The sequence below is a fragment of the Hyla sarda genome, unplaced genomic scaffold (assembly GCF_029499605.1).
Source record: "Hyla sarda isolate aHylSar1 unplaced genomic scaffold, aHylSar1.hap1 scaffold_430, whole genome shotgun sequence".
Taxonomy (NCBI): Eukaryota; Metazoa; Chordata; class Amphibia; order Anura; family Hylidae; genus Hyla; species Hyla sarda.
The window spans coordinates 1,293-13,633 of record NW_026610445.1 but is presented as its reverse complement, the minus strand read 5'-3'; positions in this window follow the sequence as shown (position 1 = coordinate 13,633).

The window sequence follows — 12,341 nt, the reverse complement described above, 5'->3', positions numbered from 1 at the left end:
CACATCTAGCTGGCTCGCTTGCTCTCATATCTGGCTCGCTTGCTCTCTTGTCTGGCTCGCTCTCTTATCTGGCTCGCTCTTATATCTGCCTTGCTAGCTCGCTCTCATATCTGGCTCGCTCGCTTGCTCTCTTGTCTGTCTCGCTCTCTTTTATGGCTCGCTCGCATATCTGGCTAGCTTGCTCTCACATCTGGCTCGCTCGCTTGCTCTCTTGTCTGGCTCGCTCTCTTATCTGGCTCGCTCGCATACAAGGCTCGCTCGCTCTCACATCTAGCTGGCTCGCTTGCTCTCATATCTGGCTCGCTTGCTCTCTTGTCTGGCTCGCTCTCTTATCTGGCTCGCTCTTATATCTGCCTTGCTAGCTCGCTCTCATATCTGGCTCGCTCGCTTGCTCTCTTGTCTGTCTCGCTCTCTTTTATGGCTCGCTCGCATATCTGGCTAGCTTGCTCTCACATCTGGCTCGCTCGCTTGCTCTCTTGTCTGGCTCGCTCTCTTATCTGGCTCGCTCGCATATCTGGCTCGCTCGCTCTCATGTCTGGCTCGCTTCGCTCTCATATCTGGCTTGCTCGCTTGCTCTCATATCTGGCTTGCTCGCTTGCTCTCATATCTGGCTCGCTCGCTTACTCTCATATCTGGCTCGCTCGCTTGCTCTCTTGTCTGGCTCACTCTCTTATCTGGCTCGCTCGCATATCTAGCTCGCTCGCTCTCAAATCTGGCTCGCTTGCTTGCTCTCATATCTGGCTTGCTCGCTTGCTCTCATATCTGGCTCGCTCGCTTGCTCTCATATTTGGCTCGCTCGCTTTTTCTCATATCTGGCTCGCTCGCTTGCTCTCTTGTCTGGCTCGCTCTCTTCTCTGGCTCGCTCGCATATCTGGCTCGCTCGCTCTCAAATCTGGCTCGCTCGCTTGCTCTCTTGTCTTGCTAGCTCTCATATCTGGCTCGCTCGCTCTCATATCTGGCTGGTTCGCTTGCTCTCATATCTGGCTCGCTCGCTTGCTCTCTTGTCTGGCTCGCTCTCTTATCTGGCTTGCTCACTAGCATATCTGGCTCGCACGCTTGCTCACTTGTCTGGCTTGCTCTCTTATCTGTCTCGCTCTCACATCTGGCTCGCTCGCTTGCTCTCATATTTGGCTCGCACGCTTGCTCTCTTATCTGGCTCGATCGCTCTCATATCTGGCTTGCTCGCTTGCTCTCATGTCTGGCTCGCTCACTCTCATATCTGGCTTTCTCGCTTGCTCTCTTGTCTGGCTCGCTCTCTTATCTGACTTGCTCGCATATCTGGCTCGCTCGCTCTCACATCTGGCTGGCTCGCTTGCTCTCATTTCTTGCTGGCTCGCTTGCTCTCATATCTGGCTCGCTCGCTTGCTCTCTTGTCTGTCTCGCTCTCTTTTATTGCTTGCTCGCATATCTGGCTCGCTCGCTCTCAAATCTGGCTCGCTCGCTTGCTCTCATATCTGGCTTGCTCGCTCTCAAATCTGGTTCGCTCGCTTGCTCTCATATCTGGCTCGCTCGCTTGCTCTCATATCTGGCTCGCTCGCTTGCTCTCTTGTCTGGCTCGCTCTCTTTTATGGCTCGCTCGCATATCTGTCTCACTCGCTCTCAAATCTGTCTCGCTCGCTTGCTCTCATATCTGGCTTGCTCGCTTGCTCTCATATCCGGCTCGCTCGCTTGCTCTCTTGTCTGGCTCGCTCTCTTATCTGGCTCGCTCGCATATCTGGCTCGCTCGCTCTCATGTCTGGCTCGCTTCGCTCTCATATCTGGCTTGCTCGCTTGCTCTCATATCTGGCTGGCTCGCTTGCTCTCATATCTGGCTCGCTCGCTTGCTCTCATATCTGGCTCTCTTGCTCTCATATCTGGCTCGCTCGCTTGCTTAATTGTCTGGCTCGCTCTCTTATCTGGCTTGCTCTATCTCACATCTGGCTTGCTCGCTGCTCTCTTGTCTGGCTCGCTCTCTTATCTGGCTCGCTCTCTTATCTGGCTCGCTCGCATATCTTGCTCGCTCGCTCTCACATCTGGCTCGCTCTCTTGCTCTCAAATGTGGCTAGCTCGCTTGCTCTCTTGTCTTGCTCGCTCTCTTATCTGGCTCGCTCGCTCTCATATCTGGCTGGCTCGCTTGCTCTCATATCTGGCTCGCTCGCTTGCTCTCTTGTCTGGCTCGCTCTCTTATCTGGCTCGCTCGCTTTCATATCTGGCTCGCTCGCTTGCTCTCATGTCTGGCTCGCTCGCTTGCTCTCATGTCTGGCTCGCTCTCATATCTGGCTTTCTCGCTTGCTCTCTTGTCTGGCTCGCTCTCTTATCTGGCTCGCTCGCATATCTGGCTCGCTCGCATATCTGGCTCGCTCGCTCTCACATCTGGCTGGCTCGCTTGCTCTCATCTCTGGCTGGCTCGCTTGCTCTCATATCTGGCTCGCTCGCTTGCTCTCTTGTCTGTCTCACTCTCTTTTATGGCTCGTTGCATATCTGGCTCGCTCGCTTGCTCTCATATCTGGCATGCTCGCTCACTCTCATATCTGGCTTGCTCGCTTGCTCTCATATTCGGCTCGCTCGCTTGCTCTCATATCTGGCACGCTCGCTTGCTCTCTTGTCTGGCTCGCTCTCTTATCTGGCTCGCTCGCATATCTGGCTCGCTCGCTCTCAAATCTGGCTCGCTCGCTTGCTCTCATATCTGGCTAGCTCGCTTGCTCTCTTGTCTTGCTCGCTCTCTTATCTGGCTCGCTCGCTCTCATATCTGGCTGGCTCGCTTGCTCTCATATCTGGCTCGCTCGCTTGCTCTCTTGTCTGGCTCGCTCTCTTATCTGGCTTGCTCGCTAGCATATCTGGCTCACACGCTTTCTCTCTTTTCTGGCTTGCTCTTTTATCTGGCTCGCTCGCTCTCATATCTGGCTCGCTCGCTTGCTCTCATGTCTGGCTCGCTCTCATATCTGGCTTTCTCGCTTGCTCTCTTGTCTGGCTCGCTCTCTTATCTGGCTCGCTCGCATACCAGGCTCGCTCGCTCTCACATCTAGCTGGCTCGCTTGCTCTCATATCTGGCTCGCTTGCTCTCTTGTCTGGCTCGCTCTCTTATCTGGCTCGCTCTTATATCTGCCTTGCTAGCTCGCTCTCATATCTGGCTCGCTCGCTTGCTCTCTTGTCTGTCTCGCTCTCTTTTATGGCTCGCTCGCATATCTGGCTAGCTTGCTCTCACATCTGGCTCGCTCGCTTGCTCTCTTGTCTGGCTCGCTCTCTTATCTGGCTCGCTCGCATATCTGGCTCGCTCGCTCTCATGTCTGGCTCGCTTCGCTCTTATATCTGGCTTGCTCGCTTGCTCTCATATCTGGCTTGCTCGCTTGCTCTCATATCTGGCTCGCTCGCTTACTCTCATATCTGGCTCGCTCGCTTGCTCTCTTGTCTGGCTCACTCTCTTATCTGGCTCGCTCGCATATCTAGCTCGCTCGCTCTCAAATCTGGCTCGCTTGCTTGCTCTCATATCTGGCTTGCTCGCTTGCTCTCATATCTGGCTCGCTCGCTTGCTCTCATATTTGGCTCGCTCGCTTTTTCTCATATCTGGCTCGCTCGCTTGCTCTCTTGTCTGGCTCGCTCTCTTCTCTGGCTCGCTCGCATATCTGGCTCGCTCGCTCTCAAATCTGGCTCGCTCGCTTGCTCTCTTGTCTTGCTAGCTCTCATATCTGGCTCGCTCGCTCTCATATCTGGCTGGTTCGCTTGCTCTCATATCTGGCTCGCTCGCTTGCTCTCTTGTCTGGCTCGCTCTCTTATCTGGCTTGCTCGCTAGCATATCTGGCTCGCACGCTTGCTCACTTGTCTGGCTTGCTCTCTTATCTGTCTCGCTCTCACATCTGGCTCGCTCGCTTGCTCTCATATTTGGCTCGCACGCTTGCTCTCTTATCTGGCTCGATCGCTCTCATATCTGGCTTGCTCGCTTGCTCTCATGTCTGGCTCGCTCACTCTCATATCTGGCTTTCTCGCTTGCTCTCTTGTCTGGCTCGCTCTCTTATCTGACTTGCTCGCATATCTGGCTCGCTCGCTCTCACATCTGGCTGGCTCGCTTGCTCTCATTTCTTGCTGGCTCGCTTGCTCTCATATCTGGCTCGCTCGCTTGCTCTCTTGTCTGTCTCGCTCTCTTTTATTGCTCGCTCGCATATCTGGCTCGCTCGCTCTCAAATCTGGCTCGCTCGCTTGCTCTCATATCTGGCTTGCTCGCTCTCAAATCTGGTTCGCTCGCTTGCTCTCATATCTGGCTCGCTCGCTTGCTCTCATATCTGGCTCGCTCGCTTGCTCTCTTGTCTGGCTCGCTCTCTTTTATGGCTCGCTCGCATATCTGTCTCACTCGCTCTCAAATCTGTCTCGCTCGCTTGCTCTCATATCTGGCTTGCTCGCTTGCTCTCATATCCGGCTCGCTCGCTTGCTCTCTTGTCTGGCTCGCTCTCTTATCTGGCTCGCTCGCATATCTGGCTCGCTCGCTCTCATGTCTGGCTCGCTTCGCTCTCATATCTGGCTTGCTCGCTTGCTCTCATATCTGGCTTGCTCGCTTGCTCTCATATCTGGCTCGCTCGCATACTCTCATATCTGGCTCGCTCGCTTGCTCTCTTGTCTGGCTCACTCTCTTATCTGGCTCGCTCGCATATCTAGCTCGCTCGCTCTCAAATCTGGCTCGCTTGCTTGCTCTCATATCTGGCTTGCTCGCTTGCTCTCATATCTGGCTCGCTCGCTTTTTCTCATATCTGGCTCGCTCGCTTGCTCTCTTGTCTGGCTCGCTCTCTTCTCTGGCTCGCTCGCATATCTGGCTCGCTCGCTCTCAAATCTGGCTCGCTCGCTTGCTCTCTTGTCTGGCTAGCTCTCATATCTGGCTCGCTCGCTCTCATATCTGGCTGGTTCGCTTGCTCTCATATCTGGCTCGCTCGCTTGCTCTCTTGTCTGGCTCGCTCTCTTATCTGGCTTGCTCGCTAGCATATCTGGCTCGCACACTTGCTCACTTGTCTGGCTTGCTCTCTTATCTGTCTCGCTCTCACATCTGGCTCGCTCGCTTGCTCTCATATTTGGCTCGCACGCTTGCTCTCTTATCTGGCTCGATCGCTCTCATATCTGGCTTGCTCGCTTGCTCTCATGTCTGGCTCGCTCACTCTCATATCTGGCTTTCTCGCTTGCTCTCTTGTCTGGCTCGCTCTCTTATCTGACTTGCTCGCATATCTGGCTCGCTCGCTCTCACATCTGGCTGGCTCGCTTGCTCTCATTTCTTGCTGGCTCGCTTGCTCTCATATCTGGCTCGCTCGCTTGCTCTCTTGTCTGTCTCGCTCTCTTTTATTGCTCGCTCGCATATCTGGCTCGCTCGCTCTCAAATCTGGCTCGCTCGCTTGCTCTCATATCTGGCTTGCTCGCTCTCAAATCTGGTTCGCTCACTTGCTCTCATATCTGGCTCGCTCGCTTGCTCTCATATCTGGCTCGCTCGCTTGCTCTCTTGTCTGGCTCGCTCTCTTTTATGGCTCGCTCGCATATCTGTCTCACTCGCTCTCAAATCTGTCTCGCTCGCTTGCTCTCATATCTGGCTTGCTCGCTTGCTCTCATATCCGGCTCGCTCGCTTGCTCTCTTGTCTGGCTCGCTCTCTTATCTGGCTCGCTCGCATATCTGGCTCGCTCGCTCTCATGTCTGGCTCGCTTCGCTCTCATATCTGGCTTGCTCGCTTGCTCTCATATCTGGCTGGCTCGCTTGCTCTCATATCTGGCTCGCTCGCTTGCTCTCATATCTGGCTCTCTTGCTCTCATATCTGGCTCGCTCGCTTGCTTAATTGTCTGGCTCGCTCTCTTATCTGGCTTGCTCTATCTCACATCTGGCTTGCTCGCTGCTCTCTTGTCTGGCTCGCTCTCTTATCTGGCTCGCTCTCTTATCTGGCTCGCTCGCATATCTTGCTCGCTCGCTCTCACATCTGGCTCGCTCTCTTGCTCTCAAATGTGGCTAGCTCGCTTGCTCTCTTGTCTTGCTCGCTCTCTTATCTGGCTCGCTCGCTCTCATATCTGGCTGGCTCGCTTGCTCTCATATCTGGCTCGCTCGCTTGCTCTCTTGTCTGGCTCGCTCTCTTATCTGGCTCGCTCGCTTTCATATCTGGCTCGCTCGCTTGCTCTCATGTCTGGCTCGCTCGCTTGCTCTCATGTCTGGCTCGCTCTCATATCTGGCTTTCTCGCTTGCTCTCTTGTCTGGCTCGCTCTCTTATCTGGCTCGCTCGCATATCTGGCTCGCTCGCATATCTGGCTCGCTCGCTCTCACATCTGGCTGGCTCGCTTGCTCTCATCTCTGGCTGGCTCGCTTGCTCTCATATCTGGCTCGCTCGCTTGCTCTCTTGTCTGTCTCACTCTCTTTTATGGCTCGTTGCATATCTGGCTCGCTCGCTTGCTCTCATATCTGGCATGCTCGCTCACTCTCATATCTGGCTTGCTCGCTTGCTCTCATATTCGGCTCGCTCGCTTGCTCTCATATCTGGCACGCTCGCTTGCTCTCTTGTCTGGCTCGCTCTCTTATCTGGCTCGCTCGCATATCTGGCTCGCTCGCTCTCAAATCTGGCTCGCTCGCTTGCTCTCATATCTGGCTAGCTCGCTTGCTCTCTTGTCTTGCTCGCTCTCTTATCTGGCTCGCTCGCTCTCATATCTGGCTGGCTCGCTTGCTCTCATATCTGGCTCGCTCGCTTGCTCTCTTGTCTGGCTCGCTCTCTTATCTGGCTTGCTCGCTAGCATATCTGGCTCGCACGCTTTCTCTCTTTTCTGGCTTGCTCTTTTATCTGGCTCGCTCGCTCTCATATCTGGCTCGCTCGCTTGCTCTCATGTCTGGCTCGCTCTCATATCTGGCTTTCTCGCTTGCTCTCTTGTCTGGCTCGCTCTCTTATCTGGCTCGCTCGCATACCAGGCTCGCTCGCTCTCACATCTAGCTGGCTCGCTTGCTCTCATATCTGGCTCGCTTGCTCTCTTGTCTGGCTCGCTCTCTTATCTGGCTCGCTCTTATATCTGCCTTGCTAGCTCGCTCTCATATCTGGCTCGCTCGCTTGCTCTCTTGTCTGTCTCGCTCTCTTTTATGGCTCGCTCGCATATCTGGCTAGCTTGCTCTCACATCTGGCTCGCTCGCTTGCTCTCTTGTCTGGCTCGCTCTCTTATCTGGCTCGCTCGCATATCTGGCTCGCTCGCTCTCATGTCTGGCTCGCTTCGCTCTTATATCTGGCTTGCTCGCTTGCTCTCATATCTGGCTTGCTCGCTTGCTCTCATATCTGGCTCGCTCGCTTACTCTCATATCTGGCTCGCTCGCTTGCTCTCTTGTCTGGCTCACTCTCTTATCTGGCTCGCTCGCATATCTAGCTCGCTCGCTCTCAAATCTGGCTCGCTTGCTTGCTCTCATATCTGGCTTGCTCGCTTGCTCTCATATCTGGCTCGCTCGCTTGCTCTCATATTTGGCTCGCTCGCTTTTTCTCATATCTGGCTCGCTCGCTTGCTCTCTTGTCTGGCTCGCTCTCTTCTCTGGCTCGCTCGCATATCTGGCTCGCTCGCTCTCAAATCTGGCTCGCTCGCTTGCTCTCTTGTCTTGCTAGCTCTCATATCTGGCTCGCTCGCTCTCATATCTGGCTGGTTCGCTTGCTCTCATATCTGGCTCGCTCGCTTGCTCTCTTGTCTGGCTCGCTCTCTTATCTGGCTTGCTCGCTAGCATATCTGGCTCGCACGCTTGCTCACTTGTCTGGCTTGCTCTCTTATCTGTCTCGCTCTCACATCTGGCTCGCTCGCTTGCTCTCATATTTGGCTCGCACGCTTGCTCTCTTATCTGGCTCGATCGCTCTCATATCTGGCTTGCTCGCTTGCTCTCATGTCTGGCTCGCTCACTCTCATATCTGGCTTTCTCGCTTGCTCTCTTGTCTGGCTCGCTCTCTTATCTGACTTGCTCGCATATCTGGCTCGCTCGCTCTCACATCTGGCTGGCTCGCTTGCTCTCATTTCTTGCTGGCTCGCTTGCTCTCATATCTGGCTCGCTCGCTTGCTCTCTTGTCTGTCTCGCTCTCTTTTATTGCTCGCTCGCATATCTGGCTCGCTCGCTCTCAAATCTGGCTCGCTCGCTTGCTCTCATATCTGGCTTGCTCGCTCTCAAATCTGGTTCGCTCGCTTGCTCTCATATCTGGCTCGCTCGCTTGCTCTCATATCTGGCTCGCTCGCTTGCTCTCTTGTCTGGCTCGCTCTCTTTTATGGCTCGCTCGCATATCTGTCTCACTCGCTCTCAAATCTGTCTCGCTCGCTTGCTCTCATATCTGGCTTGCTCGCTTGCTCTCATATCCGGCTCGCTCGCTTGCTCTCTTGTCTGGCTCGCTCTCTTATCTGGCTCGCTCGCATATCTGGCTCGCTCGCTCTCATGTCTGGCTCGCTTCGCTCTCATATCTGGCTTGCTCGCTTGCTCTCATATCTGGCTTGCTCGCTTGCTCTCATATCTGGCTCGCTCGCATACTCTCATATCTGGCTCGCTCGCTTGCTCTCTTGTCTGGCTCACTCTCTTATCTGGCTCGCTCGCATATCTAGCTCGCTCGCTCTCAAATCTGGCTCGCTTGCTTGCTCTCATATCTGGCTTGCTCGCTTGCTCTCATATCTGGCTCGCTCGCTTTTTCTCATATCTGGCTCGCTCGCTTGCTCTCTTGTCTGGCTCGCTCTCTTCTCTGGCTCGCTCGCATATCTGGCTCGCTCGCTCTCAAATCTGGCTCGCTCGCTTGCTCTCTTGTCTGGCTAGCTCTCATATCTGGCTCGCTCGCTCTCATATCTGGCTGGTTCGCTTGCTCTCATATCTGGCTCGCTCGCTTGCTCTCTTGTCTGGCTCGCTCTCTTATCTGGCTTGCTCGCTAGCATATCTGGCTCGCACACTTGCTCACTTGTCTGGCTTGCTCTCTTATCTGTCTCGCTCTCACATCTGGCTCGCTCGCTTGCTCTCATATTTGGCTCGCACGCTTGCTCTCTTATCTGGCTCGATCGCTCTCATATCTGGCTTGCTCGCTTGCTCTCATGTCTGGCTCGCTCACTCTCATATCTGGCTTTCTCGCTTGCTCTCTTGTCTGGCTCGCTCTCTTATCTGACTTGCTCGCATATCTGGCTCGCTCGCTCTCACATCTGGCTGGCTCGCTTGCTCTCATTTCTTGCTGGCTCGCTTGCTCTCATATCTGGCTCGCTCGCTTGCTCTCTTGTCTGTCTCGCTGTCTTTTATTGCTCGCTCGCATATCTGGCTCGCTCGCTCTCAAATCTGGCTCGCTCGCTTGCTCTCATATCTGGCTTGCTCGCTCTCAAATCTGGTTCGCTCGCTTGCTCTCATATCTGGCTCGCTCGCTTGCTCTCATATCTGGCTCGCTCGCTTGCTCTCTTGTCTGGCTCGCTCTCTTTTATGGCTCGCTCGCATATCTGTCTCGCTCGCTCTCAAATCTGTCTCGCTCGGTTGCTCTCATATCTGGCTTGCTCGCTTGCTCTCATATCCGGCTCGCTCGCTTGCTCTCATATCTGGCTCGCTCGCTTGCTCTCTTGTCTGACTCGCTCTCTTATCTGGCTCGTTCGCATATCTGGCTCGCTCGCTCTCAAATCTGGCTCGCTCGCTTGCTCTCATATCTGGCTCGCTCGCTTGCTCTCTTGTCTGGCTCGCTCTCTTATCTGGTTTGCTCGCTAGCATATCTGGCTTGCACGCTTGCTCTCTTGTCTGGCTTGCTCTCTTATCTGGCTCGCTCGCTTTCATATCTGGCTCGCTCGCTTGCTCTCATGTCTGGCTCGCTTGCTCTCATGTCTGGCTCGCTCTCATATCTGGCTTTCTCGCTTGCTCTCTTGTCTGGCTCGCTCTCTTATCTGGCTCGCTCGCTTTCATATCTGGCTCGCTCGCTTGCTCTCATGTCTGACTCGCTCGCTTGCTCTCATGTCTGGCTCGCTCGCTCTCATATCTGGCTTTCTCGCTTGCTCTCTTGTCTGACTCTCTCTCTTATCTGGCTCGCTCGCATATCTGGCTCGCTCGCATATCTGACTCGCTCGCTCTCACATCTGGCTGGCTCGCTTGCTCTCATTTCTGTCTGGCTCGCTTGCTCTCATATCTGGCTTGCTCGCTTGCTCTCTTGTCTGTCTCACTCTCTTTTATGGCTCGTTTGCATATCTGGCTCGCTCGCTTGCTCTCATATCTGGCTTGCTCGCTCACTCTCATATCTGGCTTGCTCGCATGCTCTCATATTCGGCTCGCTCACTTGCTCTCATATCTGGCTCGCTCGCTTGCTCTCTTGTCTGGCACGCTCTCTTATCTGGCTCGCTCGCATATCTGGCTCGCTCGCTCTCAAATCTGGCTCGCTCGCTTGCTCTCATATCTGGCTAGCTCGCTTGCTCTCTTGTCTTGCTCGCTCTCTTATCTGGCTCGCTCGCTCTCATATCTGGCTGGCTCGCTTGCTCTCATATCTCGCTCACTCGCTTGCTCTCTTGTCTGGCTCGCTCTCTTATCTGGCTCGCTCGCATATCTGGCTCGCTCGCATATCTGACTCGCTCGCTCTCACATCTGGCTGGCTCGCTTGCTCTCATTTCTGTCTGGCTCGCTTGCTCTCATATCTGGCTCGCTCGCTTGCTCTCTTCTGTCTCACTCTCTTTTATGGCTCGTTTGCATATCTGGCTCGCTCGCTTGCTCTCATATCTGGCTTGCTCGCTCACTCTCATATCTGGCTTGCTCACTTGCTCTCATATTCGGCTCGCTCGCTTGCTCTCATATCTGGCTCGCTCGCTTGCTCTCTTGTCTGGCTCGCTCTCTTATCTGGCTCGCTCGCATATCTGGCTCGCTCGCTCTCAAATCTGGCTCGCTCGCTTGCTCTCATATCTGGCTAGCTCGCTTGCTCTCTTGTCTTGCTCGCTCTCTTATCTGGCTCGCTCGCTCTCATATCTGGCTGGCTCGCTTGCTCTCATATCTGGCTCGCTCGCTTGCTCTCTTGTCTGGCTCGCTCTCATATCTGGCTTGCTCGCTAACATATCTGGCTCGCACGCTTGCTCTCTTGTCTGGCTTGCTCTCTTATCTGGCTCGCTCGCTCTCACATCTTGCTCGCTCGCTTGCTCTCATGTCTGGCTCGCTCTCATATCTGGCTTTCTCGCTTGCTCTCTTGTCTGGCTCGCTCTCTTATCTGGCTGGCTCGCATACCTGGCTCACTTGCTCTCACATCTAGCTGGCTCGCTTGCTCTCATATCTGGCTCGCTCGCATACCTGGCTCGCTCGCTCTCACATCTGGCTGGCTCGCTTGCTCTCATTTCTATCTGGCTCGCTTGCTCTCATATCTGGCTCGCTCGCTTGCTCTCTTGTCTGTCTCGCTCTCTTTTATAGCTCGCTCACATATCTGGCTCGCTCGCTCTCAAATCTGGCTCGCTCGCTTGCTCTCATATCTGGCTTGCTCGCTTGCTCTCATATCCGGCTCGCTCGCTTGCTCTCATATCTGGCTCGCTCGCTTGCTCTCTTGTCTGGCTCGCTCTCTTATCTGGCTCGCTCGCATATCTGGCTCGCTCGCTCTCACATCTAGCTGGCTCGCTTGCTCTCATATCTGGCTCGCTTGCTCTCTTGTCTGGCTCGCTCTCTTATCTGACTCGCTCTTATATCTGCCTTGCTAGCTCGCTCTCATATCTGGCTCGCTCGCTTGCTCTCTTGTCTGTCTCGCTCTCTTTTATGGCTCGCTCGCATATCTGGCTAGCTTGCTCTCACATCTGGCTTGCTCGCTTGCTCTCTTGTCTGGCTCGCTCTCTTATCTGGCTCGCTCGCTCGCATATCTGTCTCGCTCGCTCTCATGTCTGGCTCGCTCGCTTGCTCTCATATCTGGCTAGCTAGCTTGCTCTCTTGTCTTGCTCGCTCTCTTATCTGGCTCGCTCGCTCTCATATCTGGCTGGTTCGCTTGCTCTCATATCTGGCTTGCTCGCTTGCTCTCTTGTCTGGCTCGCTCTCTTATCTGGCTTGCTAGCTAGCATATCTGGCTCGCACGCTTGCTCACTTGTCTGGCTTGCTCTCGTCTCTGTCTCGCTCTCACATCTGGCTCGCTCGCTTGCTCTCATATCAGGCTCGCTCGCTTGCTCTCTTGTCTGGCTCGCTCTCTTATCTGGCTTGCTCGCTAGCATATCTGGCTCGCACGCTTGCTCTCTTATCTGGCTCGATCGCTCTCATATCTGGCTCGCTCGCTTGCTCTCATGTCTGACTCGCTCGCTCTCATATCTGGCTTTCTCGCTTGCTCTCTTGTCTGGCTCGCTCTCTTATCTGGCTTGCTCGCATATCTGGCTCGCTCGCTCTCACATCTGGCTGGCTCGCTTGCTCTCATTTCTGGCTGGCTCGCTTGCTCTCATATCTGGCTCGCTCGCTT